Below are 21,846 nucleotides of genomic sequence, written 5' to 3'. Positions count from 1 at the left end.
AGAGTGCTGGCCTACTGTGTGCCTAGATTTGACCTGGCAATACAAAGAAAAATACATTTATTAAAATATAAAGAGGATAAGATCAATTACAAACTGTTTTTTCTAATTTTCCTCGAATCAGATGCAGGCACCTTTGGGGATCCTCACATGTAAAAGATGATAAGCATTTAAACTTTAAAAACAATTACAGTATCTAAACTAAACTTGAGTTTTCTGTCCTCTCCCCCCCCCCTTAATTACTACGCATAGAATCTTGGATGGTACTTTATAGAGAAACTAGAGAAAATCTTGGTGAGTAGGCAAACCAAAGAAGTTAAGGAACTTACGCTGGTCCCAGTTAGCCATCTCCAGGTGGCCCAGGAAGTGCCTGCCACATGCTGTGCTAGGGAAGCAGAAATGAGCAGGAAACCAGGCTGCAAATCCAGCATGGAAGTGCCATACTCAATGACAGGTAGATGGCAGAGGTTCAAGTGACCACGGGCAATCACAGTACACAGACAAGTAAGTTCTGTCCTCCAAGTTTTATTACAATAACACCTAGGTTTTGTGACATACTAATAACGGCTCATGTTTTATAGTCAAATATAATACACCTGAGCTACTATCAGAAAGACCTGTTCCTTAAATTTGGTTCATCCATTCATCTGTGCCTAGCAGCCTCACTGTGACCGACCCATCTATGAGTAACAAAGGTGGGGATGTGGTTTGGGGCCATGTAATTAATTGGACAGCAAGTTGCAGTAGCCACAGTGTTCGCCGTGTTGCAGCTATAGGATCTTAGGCAAATAACTAATGACTCTGTTTCCTCAGTTTTCTCAATAATAATATCTACTTCTCAGGGTTGTTGTAAAGATTAACACAGGAAAAGTCTTGCATATAGTGTTTAATAGTGTCCTGTTCAGTCCTTAAAATTCTGTCCCTTTAGTAAAACATAAGAGGTATAAGAGGGGCTGGGGGTTTAGCTCGTGGCATAAGCGCCTGCTTTGCAAGTGTGCAGTCGTGAGTTTGATCCCTGGTACCGATAAAAAGGGAAAAGACAAAAAAAGAAAAGATATAAGAAAGGATTCTGAACTGTAGACTGCCCCCATTTATATTTCTTTTCCTAACAATAGATTTATTATTTCTTTACTTTTGTGTGTGTGTGTGTGTGTGTGCATGTGTGTTTGTTACTGGAGATTGAATGTAGGGTGTTATATGTGCTAGGCAACTCCTAGCACTAGGCTTTATTCCCAACCCTATTTATTTGAGACAGCGACTTGCTAAATTTCCTAAACTGACCTTGAACTCTGAGTAATCCTCTTGGCTTTGGAGCTGCTAGGATTATAGTCATGCTTTTGCCCAGCTTTATCATAATTTCTTTATTCCCACTGCCATGAATTTAGTGAACGGATTACCAAGCACACCTGTAATTCTAAGCACTCACAGTGCTGACACAGAAGGATTGCTGGGAGTTCAACCCCAACATGGGCTACAGTGAGTTTAAGGCCAGCCTGGATTACATAGTGAGACCCTCTCTCAAAAAACAAACAAAAAAATCTGGCAGCCCTGATGACCTTATCTTCAGCTACCAACTGACTGGGCCCAGATGTCAAAGCCCCTTCCATGAGGTCATCAGTGGGTCCATGGGTAACAATGGTGGTGACCAAAACACAGGTTTCTTTTCTGGCCAGGCACCCTTGGCCCCTGACTATGGTCATCTTGGACCTCTCACCATTATCAACTGCCTTTTTAAGGCCACAATTCTCATCCCTACCCACTGCCCCCACAACACTCCCATCCTTCCTATTTAAAAAAAAAAAAAAAAAAAAAAACTCATGTCTCCTTCAGATTAGTGAAAAATCTCCTAAAGATTAATGAAGCTGTTGTTTCCACTCATCCGGTTGTCCCCAACCCCTATACTCCTCTCCCATACCTTCCCCCACTACTCAATACCTTACTGTTTTAGATTTCAAAGACATCGTCTTTATTACTCCCCTTGGCCTGGATTCCCAATACCTCTTCTCCTTTACCTGGACAGGTCCCGTGTCTCTGTTCACACATCTTACATAGACAGTTCTTCCCTAGTGATTTTGGGATAGCCCCCACTTATTTGGCCAAGCATTACAAAAGGACTTCTAATCCCTCAGCTTTACCCTCAACCACCTGTTCCTATATATCAATCACCTTCTGCTTTGCAGCTCCTTTGCAGCTATATCCAACACTATCTCCTTAAATTCTTGGGGAGGGGCTGGGGATTTAGCTCAGCGGCATAAGCACCTGCCTTGCAAGCAGCCAGTCGTGAGTTCGATCCCCGGTACTGATAAAAACTAAAAAGACCAAAAATAAATAAATAAATAAATAAATTCTTGGGGAACAGGGGATACCATGTCTCAGAACACAGACCCCAGACGGGACAACAAGAGGTCACACTTACCTCAGCCTTCACTTTACCCTACCACTCCCTGCATAGCCTTCTCCCAAAACAGGCCATTAACAAACTTACTCTCCTCACTGCAGAATGAGGTCTGCATTCCTTCCTGGTACTTCTTCAGTACTTTAGACTTTGGATCCCAAATTTCTCAGTCATTGTAAAACCCTGTTTTTTCTGTACCAGGAATCAAATTCAGGACCAAGCACTTGCCAGGCAAGTGTTATACCACTGAGCAATATCCCAGGCCCTGCAAAACTCTTCTCTTGAGCTTCCCATGGAGATCCCGGAAAAAGAGTGCCAGAAACAGATTCAATTTCCATTTTCTTTTGGGACCTCCTTAAAGCTCCCTCTTTGGCCCTATCCACTAAAAAACCTTTCTGTTTCTAACCAGCAAAAAGGGATGAGCCTTAGGGCTACTTATGCAGCCAGCTGGAGATTTCCTCCAACCTGCTACCTATTTATCTGAACAGCTCCACCTTGTGATAAAAGTTGGACCTCTCTGTTCACAGATCTCAGTGTCAGCAGTACTCCTTATCCTCAAAGCATAAAAGTTTACTTTCCACCAGCCCCTACAGGTACGATATTCAGACAGCGTCTCTAACCTTCTCAGCCATCATGCTTTAACCCTTCTCTCTCTGGCCCAAGTTCAAGTCCTACACTCCCACGTCTTACAACCCTTGGTTACCTTCTGCCCCTCATTTGTTGTAAATCCTGCTGACCTTCTCCCAATACCTGGCACCTCAGAGTCCACCCCCCAACATGAGTGCAATGCACTTGATTTTACTGTCATTCACCTCCATCACATAACCCTGGAACATATTCCAGGGTCCCGGGTTTATTGATGGAAGCCACTGAAAGACCACCTTTTCCCAGGTAGGGGGCACCATCATTGAAAGCTATCATGATAGCTAATCTTCCAACCTTCCCAGAGAACTAATCAAGGAAGCGGCCCTCCCCACAGGGACAACTTCCCAGCAGGCAGAACTCATCCACTCCGCCAAAGATAAAACCATCAATATTGATCCTAAATATGCACGTAATATCCTACATTCAGTGCATGTAATACCCTACATTCAGTGCCCAAATCTGACTTGAAAGGGGATTGGTTGAGTGCTTATTTGGAAGTTCTAGCAAGAGAGCACAGCTACTGCTATTCCCTTGACTGAGGAGAGTCCTCCTCTGCCAAGAGCGCAGCTTCAGATACCCATGGAGCAGTGAAGGAAGGAAGGGCTACCAGCCTAGCTGCCCAGATCAGCCAAATCAATCCTGACAACCAATGAGGTGACAGATTGCACAACCAGATTGCCCTCACATCCAAAAGGGAATTCCTAACCGCAAAAAATAACCCTTTGCCAAATGGGCCCCTAATTCAAGACTTTCTAGCAGCAGCTCTGCTAACCCTAGAGCTACAGACACTAATTGTGACACCCACCAAAGACCTAACTCATGAGATAAATGTGACAGACGTATCCTTTTTGGAAATAATGGGGCTGATAGGATAGCAAAACAGGCAGCTACCAAATTTCTCTCTATTCCCCACTTCCTGTTCCTTGATGTACCTTCCTACTCATCCCAAGAAATAACTCTACTCAAAGAATGGAGGGTACAACAGGAGGAACAGTGGAGGTTTCTCCATGAAAAACTAGTCCTTTCGGAAAGCTTGCAAAACAATTAATTTTCATCTTTCCATGACTGGTTCCATGCTGGATCATTCTCACTACTTCCATTCCACAGACTGATTGACGACTCACCCCTAGTTTTAGGATCTCCCTGCAAAAGATTATCGCCTGTTGCTCCATATGTCAAACCACCAACTCCCAGTCCAACCTCAGACCTCCCCTCTTCCCTGCCCATCAATTTTGGGAATCCCTCCCTGGCACTAGCTAGCAAATAGAGTTTACTCACATGCCTCTGATAAAAAACAAAAACAAAAACGAAACAAAGATGCAGTGGTGCACGCCTGTAATCCCAGCACTTGGGAAACTGAGGCAGGAGGATCACTAAAAGTTTTGAGGCCAGCCTGGGCTACAAAATGAGTTCAAAGCCAGTCTGAACTGCAGAGCCTGACCCTGTCTCCAAGAGACTGAATAAATAAAGATATCTCCTTGTCCTAGTTGACACCTTCTCAAAATGGATTGAGGCCTTTCCTACATCAAACAAAAAATCTTCCAGATAGAACATATTTTTTTTTTTTCTTTTTTCTGGTACTGGGATCGAACTCACGACCGCCTGCTTGCAAGGCAGGTGCTTATGCCACTGAGCTAAATCCCCAGCCCTGATAGAACATATTTTACTCACTGAAATCATCCCCTGCTTGGGACACTTGACTTCCATTCAAACCAATAGTGAACTTGAATTTACCTCACAAATCACCCAACAAGTGGCCTCCTTCCTAAATACAACCTGGAAATTCCATATCTTATATACTCAAGTAAGGTAAAAAATGCTAGTCACCCTCTCAAACAGAGCCAAACCAAGTTTTCCCTCCAGGTCCACTTAGATTAGTCTAAACTCCTACCCTTAGCCCTTTAGAAACTCAGGTCTTATGCTTGGCCCCTTTGAGATTCCTACAGAAGGCACCCCATTCCTTTACATTCCCTACTGCCCTTCAAACCGCCCCTCTCCTCTTGCAAATTCCTTAACCCTTTAGGCACCTCATTTAAAACTATGCTGACGAGTGTCTCCTGAGATCCACGCCATGTTGGAACTTAGGACTCTGGGAAGCCAAGCCAGCACCTCCCCTCCCTGGTAAGCGGCAGCAGTGTGGCCCACTACAGCCCTTCCGGGGGAGAACTAGCAGTGTCTTCTGAGATCCACGTCATGTTGGAACTGAGGACGCTGTGAAAACAGATGACCATTCTGCCTCCCTGCTTAGCAATAGTGAACCTACTGCTACATGGCCTAGAGTCAAATATCCCATTTCCCCTATCCTCCTGCTCCCCCCCCCCCCCCGCCCATTAGCAAATGGGAACCAGAAATCTGAGCATCTCCTGGGAGGTTGACCACAGCAAATAAGGGGGACTTCCTTCTACCATTTCTTTGAAGGCAAATATTTTTATTACTGTTTTGCTCTTTTCTGATTAATGGTACTGCTCTATTCAATATTCTGTTTTGATAAGTTCTATAGTGTTCTATATTTCATCTCATTTTGATATACAGGATTGAAAGAACAACTATTATAAAGATAACAAAATATACTGTGATATCTATTACTGTTATCCCGGTAACCTGCTGTGAAGTTCTGTACCAATTTCACTGTACGATCTTAGTTGGCTTTATTCTGACTTGTTCAGTTGTATACTTTCAAAATAAAAATTTAAAAAAAAATAATAAAATAAAACTATGCTGACTCCACCCTCCCAAGCCCCCTAACAGCTTAGGTACCCTCACTCCTCTGTCCTTCCTACAGCCTGGAGACTGGGTATATATAAATCCCCACTCTTCTTGGATTAAAACCAAAATGTCAGGGCCCTTTCAATTAATCCTGATTACCCCAACAGTGGCAAGATTAAAAGGTCATTCCTGCTGGGTCTATTTGTCCTCTCTGAGAAAGGCTCCCTTTTCCAGTGTACACCGACTAGACCCACAACCCTGACGATCACCAAGCTATCTCCTGAGACAGAACAGATCAAAGATACAGCTAGGTAGCCCTGTCATGAGTCTCTCTCTTCATAACTTTGCTCATTTCTTGACCATTTTTTTTAATTTTTATTTATTTATTTATTTATTTTGGTCTTGTCTGTTTTTATCGGTACCAGGGATCAAACTCACGACTGCCTGCTTGCAAGGCAGGTGCTTATGCCGCTGAGCTAAATCCCCAGCCCCATTTCTTGACCATTTTAACAGAATAATTCCTCCATTATTTGCCCTTTCCTCCCTAGATACCATAATCCAAGACCTATGGCTACAGGGAACCCTCTCCAACTTCTCCCCGGAACACATCATCACGTTTACTTCCTAGATTTTCCTGCTGTGATCCTTTTTTTTTCTCTCAATCCTTTTTATCCCTAACATCACAACACAGACTCTTCATAGATACCTCTATCAAACACTCTCGCACATGGCTAACATCATCCAAACATTTAATGGAGCCATCCAGCCACCCTGCTGCATCTGCCTCCAACTTTTCTAGATAGCAGACTCAGGAATTCCCATGGAACATGATACACATTTTGCAGGGCCTCACTTCACTGAGACTGCCAGTCCCAGGGACACAACCCTAGCTGAAGGATCTGACATCAGACTCCCAGGGAAAACTACAGAGTATCAGACAGGACTTACAGACTCACAACAGCCATAGCAGGCATAATTGGCACCTTCCAAAATGGACTCCATAGGGGCTGGGGATTTAGCTCAGTGGCATAAGTGCCTGCCTTGCAAGTGTGTGGTCATGAGTTCGATCCCCGGTACCGATTAAAATGAAAAAGACAAAATGGACTCCATCTAACCCAACTGGCTCCTCTGTGCATTTTTCATACCAAACACCACCACTTATGCCAGTCAGCTCTTTCGATCCCTCCCTCTGCAAAGGGATTATCCATCTCCTCTCTACATCTGATCACCATAGCTCTCATCATCTGGGAACTCTGTTATGGGTATCTAGGTATGCTTCCTTTCAGAGAGATCTAAATGTTATAATTATTGCCAAGGCAGCAGAAAGGACCCCCTGAAAGACACTGCCCTAGCAGATGGAGATGCCCCAAAATGCAAACACCTCAATACACCTAATGGCAGAATCTCCCTAAACCAAAAATTCATCGCTCTTAGTCAGCAGAGTCCTGCAGTATTACAAACAGCCTCACTCCCTTTCCCCTTGACACCTGTAACTTTTAGCTTCTCCTTCCATATATGGCACAAATTTGAGGCAGTCCAACATTGACTTCCTAACCCACCCCCACACCTCCTCCTCCTGTCGCATTTGGTCCAATGGAATGCCTTCCCCTAGAGGGGCACCTTCTGATTGGGCAGAGACAAGGCATACATGTGTCTACCTGCTATCAGAATCTGTTCATTAGGCCTTCTGTCTCCCACCCTTCCTTAGCAGCACGTGATCTACCCATCCTTCTCTCCCACATAACCCCTGTCAGGCACAACAGACTGTACAGCTAGTCCCTTTAATGGCCTCCCTGGTAATAATCCCAGGAACGGGGCCCTAGGGAGTCTCTGTCAGAGTTTGCTAGGCTGTGAAAGGAATTCACCAAGGGAATCAAAGAAGTCTCCAACCAACTGGGACACTTGCAAGCTCAAGTAGACTCCTTGGCTTCAGCCATCCTCCAAGACTGCAGAGGCCTGGCTCTCCCAACAGCTTCATGGGCAGCATACCTGCTCTACTCCAAGAACAGGGCTGCTTTTACACCCTCAACTCCCGTCTTGTCAGAGATGGGCTAAAACATCTCTGTGAAAAGACTTCCGGACTCCCTGAAGGCTATTCCACTGATCTATTCCCCTTCCTGTTCATCGATTCCTACCATTCCTAGCCCCTTTAATACTTATTACTCTTTTCCTTCTTTTTCTTCCCTGTATAATAATCTATTCCAAAGATTGTTTTGCAGAAACAGATAGCACCCATCCTCTGGGCTACTACTCAAGAACACTTCCAAATGAGCTTGCATCTCCAAACCACCAAAAACCCCTTTTGTCACCCTCTCTCATCAGGAATGAACAAAGAAAAGAATCATGATCTGTTTTCCTATATCTTTTTAAAGCCAGGAACGATACAGCCTGGACAGGGACTTCACCTGTTCTAGTGAGCCCACCCACCATCTAAGAGAAATGTAGGTTTCATTTTACTTAGGTCACAGAGGACATCTATCCCCCGAGGACATGTCGCTAGGTTACAGAGAACACATCAGCAAGCCACAAGCCTGCTGTTGCTCCAGTCCACCCTCTCAAAAGCCTGCCAAATAAGTGCTATTTTAAAAAGCTTCCTTGAGGCTGGAGATTTAGCTCAGCAGCATAAGCACCTGCCTTGCAAGCAGGTGGTCGTAAGTTCAATCCCTGGTACCGATAAGAAGTTAAAAGTTTAAAAAGAAAAATAAGATAAATAAAAAAGCCTCCTTAGCCCATAAGAGTAACCTTGTCCCTTCTGCTCTCAGATTTAGCAATTAACCTGCTTGGGATGTTGAGTTAATGTCCCTCTTTCTGGCTCACTCTTACAAGAAAACTACTAGGCACTGGCTAACAGCCTGAGCAGCAAAATTTTGGGCATCTGGGTTTGAATCCTACCCAAGCATCAAAGCTTATAAGAGGCTTTGTACATACTAGGCAAGTGCTCTACCCCTGGATTTAACCCCCCAGACCCCACATGAATTTTAGAATCAGCATGTCCAGTTTTGTGAAAAAGGCAGCTGGGATTTTGACAGGGATTGTGTTGACTTTGTAGATCAATTTGAGGACTATTACTAGAATAACAGGGAGCCATTCAATTCGTGAACACAGAATGCATTTTTCCTGTATTTATACTGCCTTTCAATTTGTTCAACAATATTTTATAGTTTTCACCGGATGAGTAAGTCATGTACCTCCTTGGTTCATTGTCTCTTCCGTATTTTGTTCTCTTTGATGCTACTGTAAACAGAACTTTCCCCCCAGGACTAGGAATTGAACCCGGGGCCTTGCTCATATGAGGCAATCACTCTACCACTGAACTACTTTTCTTTTTTCCATTTCATTTCTTTTCTTGTTTTATTTTGACAGGTCTCATTAAATTGCCTAGGATGACTTGATATTTGAGATCCTTCTGCCTTAGCTTCCAGAATAGCTGGAATTTCAAGTTTGCACCACCATGCCTAGCTGGAATCTCCTTAATTTCATTTTTGGATTGCTCATTACTGGTGTGTAGAGATATGATTTCTGTTTTGTTTTGTTTTGATGTATTGGGGAATGATCACCAGGGCCTGTGCACTGAGCTATATCCTCGGCCCTTTTTATTAAAATTTTTTTTCATTTGTTATTTTTCCCCCAGCCCTTTCACCCCCTTTTTTTTTCTGTTTTGTTTTTTTTTTTTTTGGTACCGGGGATTGAACTCATGACCATATGCTTGCCAAGCAGGTGCTTACGCCACTGAGCTAAATCCCCAGCCCCATTCAGCCTTTTAAAAACAAATTATTAGAAAAAAAAACCAAATTATTAGTTTTTAAATTTAGCTGGGGATTTAGCTCAGTGGCATAAGCGCCTGCCTTGCAAGCAGGCAGTCGTGAGTTCGATCCCTGGTACCGATAAAAAGGAAAAAGACAAAAAAAAAAAAGAAGTTTTCAAATTTAAGGGAACCAAGAGATGAAGGGAAAGGTGAGGGAAAGAAGGGAAATGAGATTAAAAACAGGGAGGGGAATTATGAAGCGCTGCATATATGCTGTGTATAGGTGTATGTTCCTGAGAGGAATATGATCATCATGTACTATAAACATGCATAAAAATTATATATATATATATGTATATGTGTATATATATATATGTATATGTATATGTATATAAATATAAATATATATATATATAATCTCCAAAAGATTTAGGGTGGGACAGAGAGAGGAGGAGTTTAAAAGAAGAATTAAAAAATGTCATGTACATGTTCCATTCTTCACGGTGAATGTAATGATTATGTACTACAAACACGTACCAATAAAAATATCCTTTGATACAGGATCTTGCTAAGCCATCATATTGCCCAAATGGTGCTTAAACATATAATCTTCCTGTCTCAGCCTTCCAGAGTGCTGGGATTATAGGTGCGTACCACCAAGCTAGGCTTATATATTGATTTTATATCTTGTTTTGTTTTGTTTTGGCATGAACTTATTATTTATTTTGTCTTTTTGAGCCAGGGTCTCACTGTGCAGTTTGGGCTGTCCTTGAGCTCACTTTGTAGCCCTGGTTGGTCTCAAGTTTGCAACAATCTTCCTGCCTGAGTCTCCCGAGTGCTGAAATTATATGCATGCACCCCTATGCCTGGTTTTGGTATGGACTTTTTAGAAACCAAAACTAAATAAACACAACATCTAGCACTCCAATTAAATTTATTCTTAAATTTTTGTTTGTTCTTGCTGTATTGCAAACAGAATTGATTTTCAAATTTTATTTTCAGATTTTGCATTGTTAGTAGATGGAAATGCAATTAATTTTTCTATTTCAATTTTATAGCTTTTTATTTTGATGAATTTATTTATGCTTGGCTTTTGACAGCACTTTCCTATCATGCACAAAGCGTAGGGTTTGTTCCCCAACACCACAAAATGAAACAAAAGTCAAGCTGGGCATGGCAGCACACACCTGTACCCCAGCAGTTAGGAGGCTGATGCAGGGTGATTGACACAAGTTCAAGGTCCCAGGACTATGTAGTGATACACTGTCCCAAACAAACAAGCAAACAAGAGCAAAAAAACAAACCAAAGAACTTAGTGCTAACAGTTTTGTGGGTTTCTTAGGATTTTGTGTATGTAAGAACATCCATCTCATCTGCAAATATAGTTTTATTTCTTCCTTTCCAATTTTTATAACTTTCTTTTTTAAATTTTTTTTTTTGTCTTTTTCATTTTTATCGGTACCGGGGATCGAACTCATGACCACCTGCAAGGCAGGTACTTATGCCGCTGAGCTAAATCCCCAGCCCCCTTTAATTTTTTTTTTTTCAATTTTTATAACTTTCTTTTTATTTTTTTAATTTTTATAACTTTCATTTCTTCTTGATAACTGCACTGCCTAGAAATTCTAGTATATTGTTGAATAGAAGTGTCAAGAGTGAACATTTATGTTCTGTTCCTAATGTTAGGAGAAATTTTTTTAAGTCATTCACTATTAAGTATGTTGTTAGCTCTGGCCCTCTTCTCTCCTCATCTCTCTTCTTTTCCTTCTCTTTTTCTTTTCTTTTCTTTGTTTTTGAGACAGGGTCTCTCTACGTAGTTCAGGCTGGCCTTGAACTCACCATGTAGCCCAGATTGGCCTCGAACTCCTGGCTCAGCATCCTGGGTGCGGGATTACAGGCAAGTGCCACCATGCTCTGCTAGTATGTTTTTCATAGACGCTCTTTATTGGGTTGAGAAATTTCATCCTCTTCTTTGTTTGTTAAGTACATAGGTTTATTTTATGCATTTACATTTTTAAGAGGAGATAAAAAATGGAGAGGTAGCATGTACAAGGACTAAAACCCTAGCACTGCAAAAAAAAAAAAAAAAAAAAAAAAAAAAAGCCACAAAAAATTCCCAAAGACAAAAAACATTCCCCTTACAAAACTCTACCATGGGAAGGATTCATAGGCCTTATGACATCGTCAAAACAGTCCATGGAACAACCAATGGTAAAGGCCTCTCTGTCTGCTACACCGCAACATTTTCTGGCACTGAGTGGCAGTTGTAGACCGTATTTGTGCTTCTCTAGCTTGTGATACTTCTGTAATGTCTTCAGCACCTGAATGTAATGGATTGAGTTGTACCCCCTCTCGACTGTATATATTTATTTATTTTGAGGCAGGGTCTTGCTATGGAGTTCAGGCTGGACTTAACACACTATATAGCCCAGACTGGTCTTGAATTTACAGTGATCCTCTTGCTTCAGGCTCTTTAATGCTAGGATCACAAACATGTGCCACCACACTCTGCTACTGTGACTGTGTTTAAACTAAGGACTTTATGGATGCAATTAAGATGAAATGAAATCCTACAGGTAGGCCCTTGATCCAAAAGAAACAGTGAGGAGAACCAGAGAGCTTTCTAGTTCTCTCTCTACCATATGAAGACAATAGTGAGAGGGCAAACCAGGGGAGGGCCCTAACCAGAAACCTAACGGTTTGGGAACTTTGATCTTGCATGCTCTTGCCTCCGGATATATAAGAAAGTGGTTTATGTTGTCGAAACCACCCAGATTATGATGTGTTGTTGCGGCAACCTGAGCAAACTAAGACACTTGACTGAGTACCATGTTATCTATTTGATCCCCCTCCCTGCCAATCTGCAGTGCTAGGGATGGAATGCGGGGCCTTGAGCATGCTATACAAACACTCTATCACTAAGCTACATACCCAGTCCTTTTTATTTTGAAACAGGCAATTGGTACACTGCTCAGAATCCTCCTGCCCCAGCATCCGAAGTAGCTGAGATTGCAGGTATGTATTACTATGGCCAACTCTATTCGGGCCTTTAAAGCGTTCTAGTTTGTGACTCCTGATTTAAGTGACCATGAAGTCATGAAGCCAAAACTGGTTAGGAAGGAAGCAAAATCATGACAGGTTGATGAAGTGGCAGAGCACTTGCTTAGCACGTTTGAGGCCTGCAGTTCCTTGGTTCAATCCCAGAAAAAGAGAGGTGGGGCGGGGGGAGAGAAAGAGGCAGAAAGAGGGAGAGATGAGATCTTGTCTACAGAAGATGGAAGAACAGGGCTGGGGACTTAGCTCAGTGGCTCAAGCACTTGCCTGATAAGTGGGACGATGAGTAGGTCCACACTTATCATGGAGGAATGGAAGAAGGCTGGTGGGAGGTAGTCAAGGGGAAGATGGGGCTCATAGCTTGATGCCATGAGCCTTAAAAGGAAGAGACGTGTGTGTGGGGGGGTGAGGAGTGAAGGTACGGGAGCTGTGAGAATTCTGCCCCCCCCCCTTTTGAGACAAGGTCTAGTTCAGGCTGGCCTTGAAGTCATGGAGACCCTCTTGCCTCAGCTTCCCAAGTACTGGGATTACAGGTATGCATTATCATGCCTGGCTTCAGTGTTTTCTCTATCTACACAAAATGAAAAAATGCTAATAACTAACCCACTTTATTACTTTCAGGTTTATCCTTACAGTGTTTCTTCTGTAAAGATAAGCAGACACTTTTTTTTTTCTTTTTGGGTAGTGGGAATCAAACTCATGACCTTGTGATTGCCAGGCACATGCTTTTATCACTGAGCTGAATCCCTAGTCCTTAACTGAGAATTATTTTAAAGGGAATGAGTAGAATTAACTAAGATTGGGTTTGGGACTCCCAACAGTATAGAACAAAACATTTTAGTGGTTATTAGCTCCTTTGGAACCCTGAAACATTTTTAAATTTTTTTATTTCACTTAATAGAAACTACTTTCATTTATTAGAGATCCTGGATTTGGGAAAAGTCGATATTGCTAATTTAAAATATTACATTTAGAACCTGTGTAGCAAAATCTTATCAGTGGGAGTTATCAAATGTGAATAGTGTGCTATTCAAAAAAAACTACAGTGTTTTATTTTTTAGTTCATAATCATTTCATTTTTTCCCTAGTACTTGCCTGGACCTTAGAGAATTTGAAACTCACCTCAGAGAATGTTACATTACACATGAAAGTGATCATGGGGGGAGGGCAGGGAAGGGGAGGGGAACACAGGGAAGTGGGGGAGCCGCTGAGGGAGACCGCAGAGAAGCCCAAACTCCCGGCTTCATTCCTGAAACTTACTGCTCCACCCAGCTTCAAAAAGAAGAGAAAACAAAAGCCAAGCCCAAGCCTCCCTCTGCCTGTGCCCAGGGTGCTCTGGGTCCCGTTCCTGTCCCTTCTCCTCGGCTTCCCAGTCCCTGCGGATGGCACTCGGCCTGGGTCCGCCCACGCAGGGGCACCCAGGTCCCATCTAAACCACAGGCTGTAAATTCATCAGCTTAAACATACAGCCCAGCGTGGGGTGCACACCTGCCATCCCGGCACCAGGGAGGCTGAGACCGGAGGGTAACACGTTGGAGCCCAGGATAGACAACTTAACCAGACCCTGTCTCAAAAAATAAGCCAGGGGTTTAGCTCAGCCGCGTAAGCACCTGCCTGCCAAGCACAAGGTCCTGAGTTTGATCCCTGATACTTAAAAAAATAAACAAGTAAATAAAAGTGATCATGCTCGCTGGGAAATCCATGCATACACATTTCATTATGGCTCCCAATCGGAAACACACGGAAGATCCTTAATTATCAGTGAATTAAATTCAATAAGGATTCCATTTTTATGGACTAATATTTTGCTGCATAATTGTTGTTCCTTGTAGGTTGTCATCTTGTTTTTTTTTGGTACCAGGAATCGAACTCAGGACCTTGTGCTTGCCAGGCAGATGCTGTGCCGCTGAGCTATGTATCTAGTCCTAGGTGGTTCTTTATTTATTTATTTATTTTTGTTTGTTTGTTTTGGTGGTTCTTTAATGTATGAAATGTCTTCCCTTTATTTTGATTTTTAAGCAGACTGAACGATAAAAACTCCAAGCTGAAATATCACTGCCAAGCTAGTTTGCCAAACCCAGCCGCAGGTGACGCAGCAGGCTTTGATTGGCATGTATTTTTCTGATGACTTCTACCATGAAGTCTCTGATGAGGCAGCAAGGCAAAGAAGTTAAGCCTTTCTCCCATCTTCTGAGGGTTCATTAACATATCATGCCCCTGATGTAACTGCTGCCTTGTTGATGGCTCATCTGATTTATCTAAAAGAACCTTGCAGGGCTGGAGACAGTTCAGCGGTATGACAACTGCCTGGCAAGTGTGAGGTTGTGAGTTTGAATTCTAGTCCACCTCTCAAAATAAAAGAACTTGCAGTTGGACATCAGTACCTATATTTAAAAAAAAGTTTGTTGTTCTATTGGACCCAGAGAAGCTACTTTCCCTAGGGCTGTTCTGTGCAAATCACATCAGCTGTTAGGTCTGCTGTTCCAGGGACAATTAAGACATCCTGAAGCTCAGAGCCCGAAAGTCCTGTGAAGGTCTCTGTCTTTGTCCCATTGTGACCCTAATCGGCAATCAGTGCAGCACTTCCAGTGAGTGCAACTCATTCAGAAAGTTCCTGCATGATAATCCTGGCATCAGGACACACTTCAACACGATCCCTCGTTTCATCCTGTTACAGAAGAGCTTCTGCTGGGGTGACTCAAGGCACCAGAACAAACCGAAGTTTATCAGAAACCTCTGGATCAATTATCAATAAGTATTTCTTTCCATCTTTGTTATGTTTTCTGAGGCAGGAAGAATGTCAAAAAAATCATGCATAAGAAAAAAGCTGTACCTTTTGGAACATTCTATAGATACTGGATATCAGGGTATGGGGAGCCCAGACTTAGTAATACCTTTCACATACACTAGGGATTTGGCATTTCACTCTAATGGGATCCTTGCTTCACGCTTGGATTCCATTAAGTGCCAGTGCTTGAAGCTCACTTAAGTTTTGGCTCACTTCTACCAAGTGTATTGAAATATCACAGTTTTTATTTTAGCACAGATCCAAGCTGACTAAACACCCTCAAAATGTCTCCCTTTAAGGGTGCCCTGTCTGATCCCGGGCCCAGTTCCACCAGTTGGAAAGCTGCATTTTTCCCAGCCACCATCCATTCACTAATGAACCATAGCTCTAGTAGTTCTCCAAAGATCTGACTTATTTCAGGTGAAGTAATGTTATCTCCTCTTTCCCCTAGGATATCATGGTGTATATAATATCCCTTGGCTGAGTTGGTCAACACCTCCTTTATGTACTCATAGTGATGGGGCCAGTATATAGGATGTCGCAGCGTTGGCATCACCCAGTTGTTTTCTGCTGGCTCATTCCTGGAACTGAAGTATTTCTTTCTCCAAGCTCAGGGAATCACCGTGCGAGCTGCATAGCACAGCTGCTGGGCAGCGCGTCTCACCAGCACTCCCATACTGAGCCACGGCTCCAGGGGCCTTAATAACATTTTTTGGAAATTAGTCAATAGTAGTTCATACAGATCATCTTTTTTTTTCTTTTTAGTGCTGGGGAGCGAACTCAAGACCTCACACTTGCCAGGCAAGCACTCTACCACTTTGTGTGTATGTGTGTGTGTGTGTGCATACGTGCATGTGTGTGTATTAATAAGGACAGTGTCCACCACTGAGGTACATGTCCAGCCCCCTGCACCTTTTTTTTTAAAGTTTTATTTAAAAAATGTTCTTTTGAGACAAGGTCTTGCTATGCAGTTCAGGCTGTCCTCCAATTCGTGGCAATCCCAAATGCTGAGATTATAGGCATGTACCACCATGCTTACACCTTCTTTTTCCTTTGGGAGTCGAACTCAGGGCCTTGTGCTTGGCCGGCAGGCACTTGTGCTGCTGAGCTGTATCCCCAGCTACCTTTTGTTTTGAGACAGGGTCTCCCTAAGTTGCCCACGCTGGTATAGAACTTGTGATACTCCTGATCAGCCTCCCGCATCGCTGGGATTACAGGCATGTGGAACTGTGCTTCATTCCTCTTTTCCTTCACAGTTCACAGAACTGTGTCTATCACAGCTTATCTAACATTTCAAAACCTTGGACATTTGCATAGTTCCCAGCATTTGTAACTTCCAATAAGTGATAAATGTCTATAAATTTTTTCATCATCCAGGAGTATTTTCAGGTTAAATTCCCAAAGTAGATACATATGTAGCTTTGATATAGCTAAGTAGCTTTTCATGGAAATTGTGCTTGTTTCTTCCCCAAAGTCACAAACTGAGTATGACTGTATCATCGTGTTTTGAATTTTTGCCAGTTTGTTGTGAGAAATTGTATCTGTGTTGCTTTTTTCTTTTGTGGTGCTGGGGATTGAACCCTTCGTACTGAGCCACATTCCCAGTCCTTTACAGTATATCCTAACCTCTCTCAGGATTTAATTTTTAAGGTTTTTTTTTTTCTTTTCTTTGTGGGGTGGCCTGAGTATTGAGTTCAGTCAGCGTCTTGTGCATGTTAATGAGGTGCTCTGTCACCGAGTTATATCCTCAGTTCCTTTTTTCTTTAGCACTGGGGATTTGATCCAGGGAGGTCTGAGTTACATTCCCAAGTCTTTTTACTTCGAGACAGGGTCTTGCTGTTTCCTGGGCTGGCTTTGAACCTGCTGTCCTCCTTCCTCAACCTCCTGTGTAGCTACGATTCCAGGCTCATTTCTTATTTTGAGACAAAACCTTCCTAAGTTGTCTAGACAGGAGCTGAAATTGTCATCCTCCTTTCTCAGTTTCCTGAATAGCTAAGATTGCTAAACGTGGGCTACCATGGCCGTTTTTTGAATGCATCTTAAAGCATTTCTTTCCTTCAAGTTTGTGGTTTTGGGGGTGAATTCTCACCAACAGAAAATCTCCATGTTTTTACTTTTGGCAGTAGCTTCATGTAGATGGGATTTACAGTGCAAATCATTCCATGGCAGAACCCTAATTTGATGTCAGCTCTACCCCCTCTACTCCGTGCAGCGGTTTTGTGGGTGAGGAAAACCTAATGTACATTTTCCTTGACTCTTACACTTGCCCTTTCTTTTAAGCATTTCTTGTAACTGATTCTCTCCCAGAAACACTACTACTAACTAGTAGTCCACTACTTCTGGTCCCATATATACTCAGACTTCCCCCCTTAATCCCAGGCTAATAATTAGCAAATCCCAACCTCATAACTTTGCATTTGTTTCTTTACTTTTCTTTCTTTCTTTTTTTTTTTTTTTTTGTCTTTTTCCTTTTTATCTGTACCAGGGATCGAACTCACGACTGCCTGCTTCCAAGGCAGGCACTTATGCCTGCTGAGCTAAATCCCCAGCCCCTCCCTTACTTTCCTTCTGGAGGTCTTATCCGTACTTGGTTGAAGTGCTTTGCTCAATGCTCCCTTACCCCAGGGAGTGCTGCAGCCTTCTTTCCTTGTCTTTCATCTCCGCAGGCCCTTAGTGGTGGAATTCTTGCTGGAAATGTTTTCTTCTACTTGCAAGTAATTTGAAGTTATAGTTTTCTAGTAATGAAAGCATGAGCCCTCTGTAGTTCTTGTTTATGATTCTTCTAGGAGCGTGAGGGGCAGATTCATAATTAGGTACTGCTATTGTTCTGTAGTGCCAGATTTTAACATGCTTAACAGATAATTTCAGCACTTAGTCATGATGGAAACTAGCAATGGGAAGGAGGTATTCTAAATGATATTATTAGTAGTTATAAATGGTAATGGATGTGGAGGTGCTGGAAATGAGAATGACATTACCAGAGGTCATATACTGTGTTTGTCTATTTCGAGACAGGGTCTCACTATGTAGTTCAAGCTGGTCTTGGACTAATTTTGTAGCCCAGGCTGGGGATTTAGCTCAGCGGCATAAGCACCTGCCTTGCAAGCAGACAGTCGTGAGTTCGATCCCCGGTTCTGATAAAAAGGAAAAAGACCAAAAAAAAGAGAAAAATTTTGTGGCAGTCCTCTTGCCTCAGCCTAAGTGGTGGGATTACAGGAGTGTAACCAACATACTGTAGTAGTGTCTTCACATAAAATACAATTTAAAGTAAATGTCAAACTTGAGAAAATTAAGGACTTTCTTTAAGACTGGGAGTAAGACAATGAATGCTTGTTAGTTTGGCTGCTATATATAATTCAATATATTGATGATTCTTGCCATGGCAAAAAAGGAAAAAAGGGGTTGGGGATTTAGCTCAGCGGCATAAGCACCTGCCTTGCAAGCGTGCGGTCCTGAGTTTGATCCCCGGTACCAATAAAGAAAAAAGAAAAAAAAAATCAAGTATGTTATTCACAGATTAAAAAGAAACAATTGTTTGCAGATAAAGACTTAAATAGAAAATCTACAAATAAGAAAGTTTACTAGTTGAATACAAGGTGAGTTTACAAAAAGTAAGGCCTCCCCTCTAGCAGTATGGAGGTGCTCTTGACTGCCCAGCCCATAGCTATTCCTTCCTTGCCAACAAAATCTGTTTTGTGTTCAACTCTAGATAAGTCATTATTTATCTCAACCAGTCATGGTAAACCTGTAGAATTTCATTTCTTGTGTTTTACCTTGCTCAGTGGGGTATTAAGTATTGAGAAAATCCTTTTTTTCTTCTTTTTGAGACGAGTTTGCTATGCAGTTTAAGCTGGCTTTGAACTCATGCCTCTCAAGTATTAAGGCAACATATTCTTTGGGTGACTCAAAGATGTTATGCCAATCCAACTGTAAGTTTTTTTTTTTTTTTTCTTTTTCCTTTTTATCGGTACCGGGAATCGAACTCATGACTGCCTGCTTGCAAGGCAGGCGCTTATGCTGCTGGGCTAAATCCTCAGCCCCCCAACTGTAAGCTTAAAGTTAAATTCTATCTTATCATACTGGCAAACTTCTGTCCATTTTGCTGGGTGTGATTGTGCAAGCTTGTAATTGTAGCAGTTGGGAGGCTGAGGCAAGAGAATCACTGTGAGTTCAGGGGCAGCCTAGGCTATCCAGTGGACCCAAGGCCAGCCTTAACTACATAACAAGATCCTGTTTCAAAAACAACAACAACAACAACAACAACAACAACAACAACAACAAAACCTGCCTATTGATTAAAACTCAGGTTCCTCTGAGTCCATTCTAACTAGCCCAATCTTGAGTGTCCCCATCCTTGTAAAATCCCTTTTGAGCCAGATTCCTGCTAAATCAGTTGAACAAAAATAAGCCCGCTCTTGGTATCTATAATCAGCATAATTCCATCAAGTCAGCCAGAAATTCCTTATTCTTGACCATTTCTCATAATAAATTTCTAACCACTGGTATCATCCTGCTCCTTGGTTATAGATCTCCATTTTTTTTTTTTGGTACCGGGGATCAAACTCACGATCTTGTGCTTGCCAGGCCTATACTGCGGAACTACATCCCCAGCCCATAGATCTCCACTTGTTGAAGAGTTATGTCAAGCTGGGTGTGGTGGTGCTAACCTAATCCCAGCATTTGGGAGGCTGAGGCCAGGAAGATTTTGAGTTTGAGGACAGTGAGGGATACACAGTTCAAAACCAGCCTGAACTACATGTGAGAGAATATCTCAAAAACCTAAAAAGAAACAAAGACGAATTGAGTCCAATTGCTCTCCCCCAAATCCCAGTATAACCCTTATACCTATCTCCATGGCCCTCTCTGAATTAAGTCTGACTTATTGTTAGCAATTTATTACAGTAGTCTTGAATATAAAAAGACTGCTCATGATAAACTTGGTAATAAAAATGCAAGATATGTTATAAGTGATTTAAAAATTTTTTCTACTATAGTCAATACTAGTTAAAAGACTGGAAACATACTTCCAAATAAAATAAAGAGTACAGCAAAGCTAGGCATGGTGGTATATGCCTGTAATCCCAGTACTCAAGAGGCTGAGGCAAGAGGATCCCTGAGAGTTCTACATAGTGAGTTCAAGGTCGATTTGAACTACATAGAGCCCATCTCAAAAGACAAAAAAGCAGGATTACATATATATACTGAAATGTACGATTAGTAATAAAAGCTTGTATGATACTACTCTATTAGCAGAGTATTTTAAAATGCTACGTGATGTGGGAGATGGGGCACATCTGTTATGGCAGCACTTGGGAGGTTGAGTCAAGTAATGGGTTTAACTCAATACTTGAGCTAACCTGAGGTACACAGTGAATTCAAGAGTAGCCTGAATAAGTAGTAGTCTACCAGGTGAAACTGTCTCAAAAAACAAAATAAATGAACCTAGAGAAGACATCTAATAGTTAATACTACACATACTTTGAAACATCCTTGAAGTCCAAAACTAAATATAAGGTTTTAAACATACATTAATGCTCCAAGTTCCCAGCTGTTATATAATAACAGAATCTCAGTTTTCCTTCACATAAAATGGAGTAATAATACCTACCTTATAAGGTTGTTTTGATGGAAAATATTTTCCACAAAGGAAGTAACAGTATACTGAACAAGACTGCATTAAACATAGCCATTTAACAAACATAAACAAAGTACAAAGTTTGCACTAAACCTGTACTGAGCTTCCATGAGCCAAGAATTAGTAACTAAACAAACCAAAGCACAATCCCATGTCTAACCCATTTACCTTTGTTCAGCTGACACTAAACAGATCTTAGAAGGCTGTAAGGTTTGAAGTGTCCCTTCTCTAGCTTAAAGAAAACCCTCTAGCTTCACATTTTTCAATTTAATTTCTGTATTTTACTTCTTGCAAGGTTTGATTTTAAAATAGATTTTAATGAAAACTAAACAGCTTTGTGTTCTTTTATTTGTGGTACTAGAGATGGAATCAAGGCTGCCCCACCGTGGTGCTGTCCACTGTGCATTTTCCCCTGCTCTTTTTTTTAATCACACTGAGACAGGGTCCAGCTAAGGTGCCCAGGGGGGCCTCAAAGGTTTTTTTTTTTTTCTTTCTTTGCTAGTACCAGTGACCCACTGAGCTACATTCACAGTCTTTGTATTTTGGGACAGAGTATTGCAAAGCCCAAACTGGGCTTGATTTGTGATCTTCTTTCCTCAGCCTCCTTGAGTGTGGGGTTATAAGCGTGCACTGCCACACCTGGCTAGCCTGAAATTTCTGATTCTTTTTGACTATGTCTAACTCTGTGTCCCTTTTAGTGGAATTTCAGAAATCACACGAAGAATAAGCACTTCATTTACAAAGTTGTAGCTCCTGGTAAGGAGGTTCTGTAGCTTGAAAAAAAATATATTCTAAAAATTACCATTGTTTTTTGTTATAATATTTATTTTGAAATTCCAAATAATACTAAAAAGATGTATGAACCTTTAAAAATATATAAA

General features: G+C 41.9%; 1 pseudogene; it reads right to left on the bottom strand.

The window, feature by feature from the left end:
* Positions 1 to 14,406: 14,406 nt before the first annotated feature.
* Positions 14,407 to 21,820, bottom strand: LOC100730810 (protein arginine methyltransferase NDUFAF7, mitochondrial-like; annotated as a pseudogene).
* Between the last annotated feature and the right edge of the window lie 26 nt (positions 21,821 to 21,846).

The sequence above is a fragment of the Cavia porcellus genome, unplaced genomic scaffold (assembly GCF_034190915.1).
Source record: "Cavia porcellus strain 051 isolate PalLab524CR breed Dunkin Hartley unplaced genomic scaffold, mCavPor4.1 scaffold_32, whole genome shotgun sequence".
Lineage (NCBI taxonomy): Eukaryota > Metazoa > Chordata > Mammalia > Rodentia > Caviidae > Cavia > Cavia porcellus.
The sequence above is the reverse complement of the archived record's forward strand: the minus strand, read 5'-3'. Positions and strand labels throughout refer to the sequence as shown.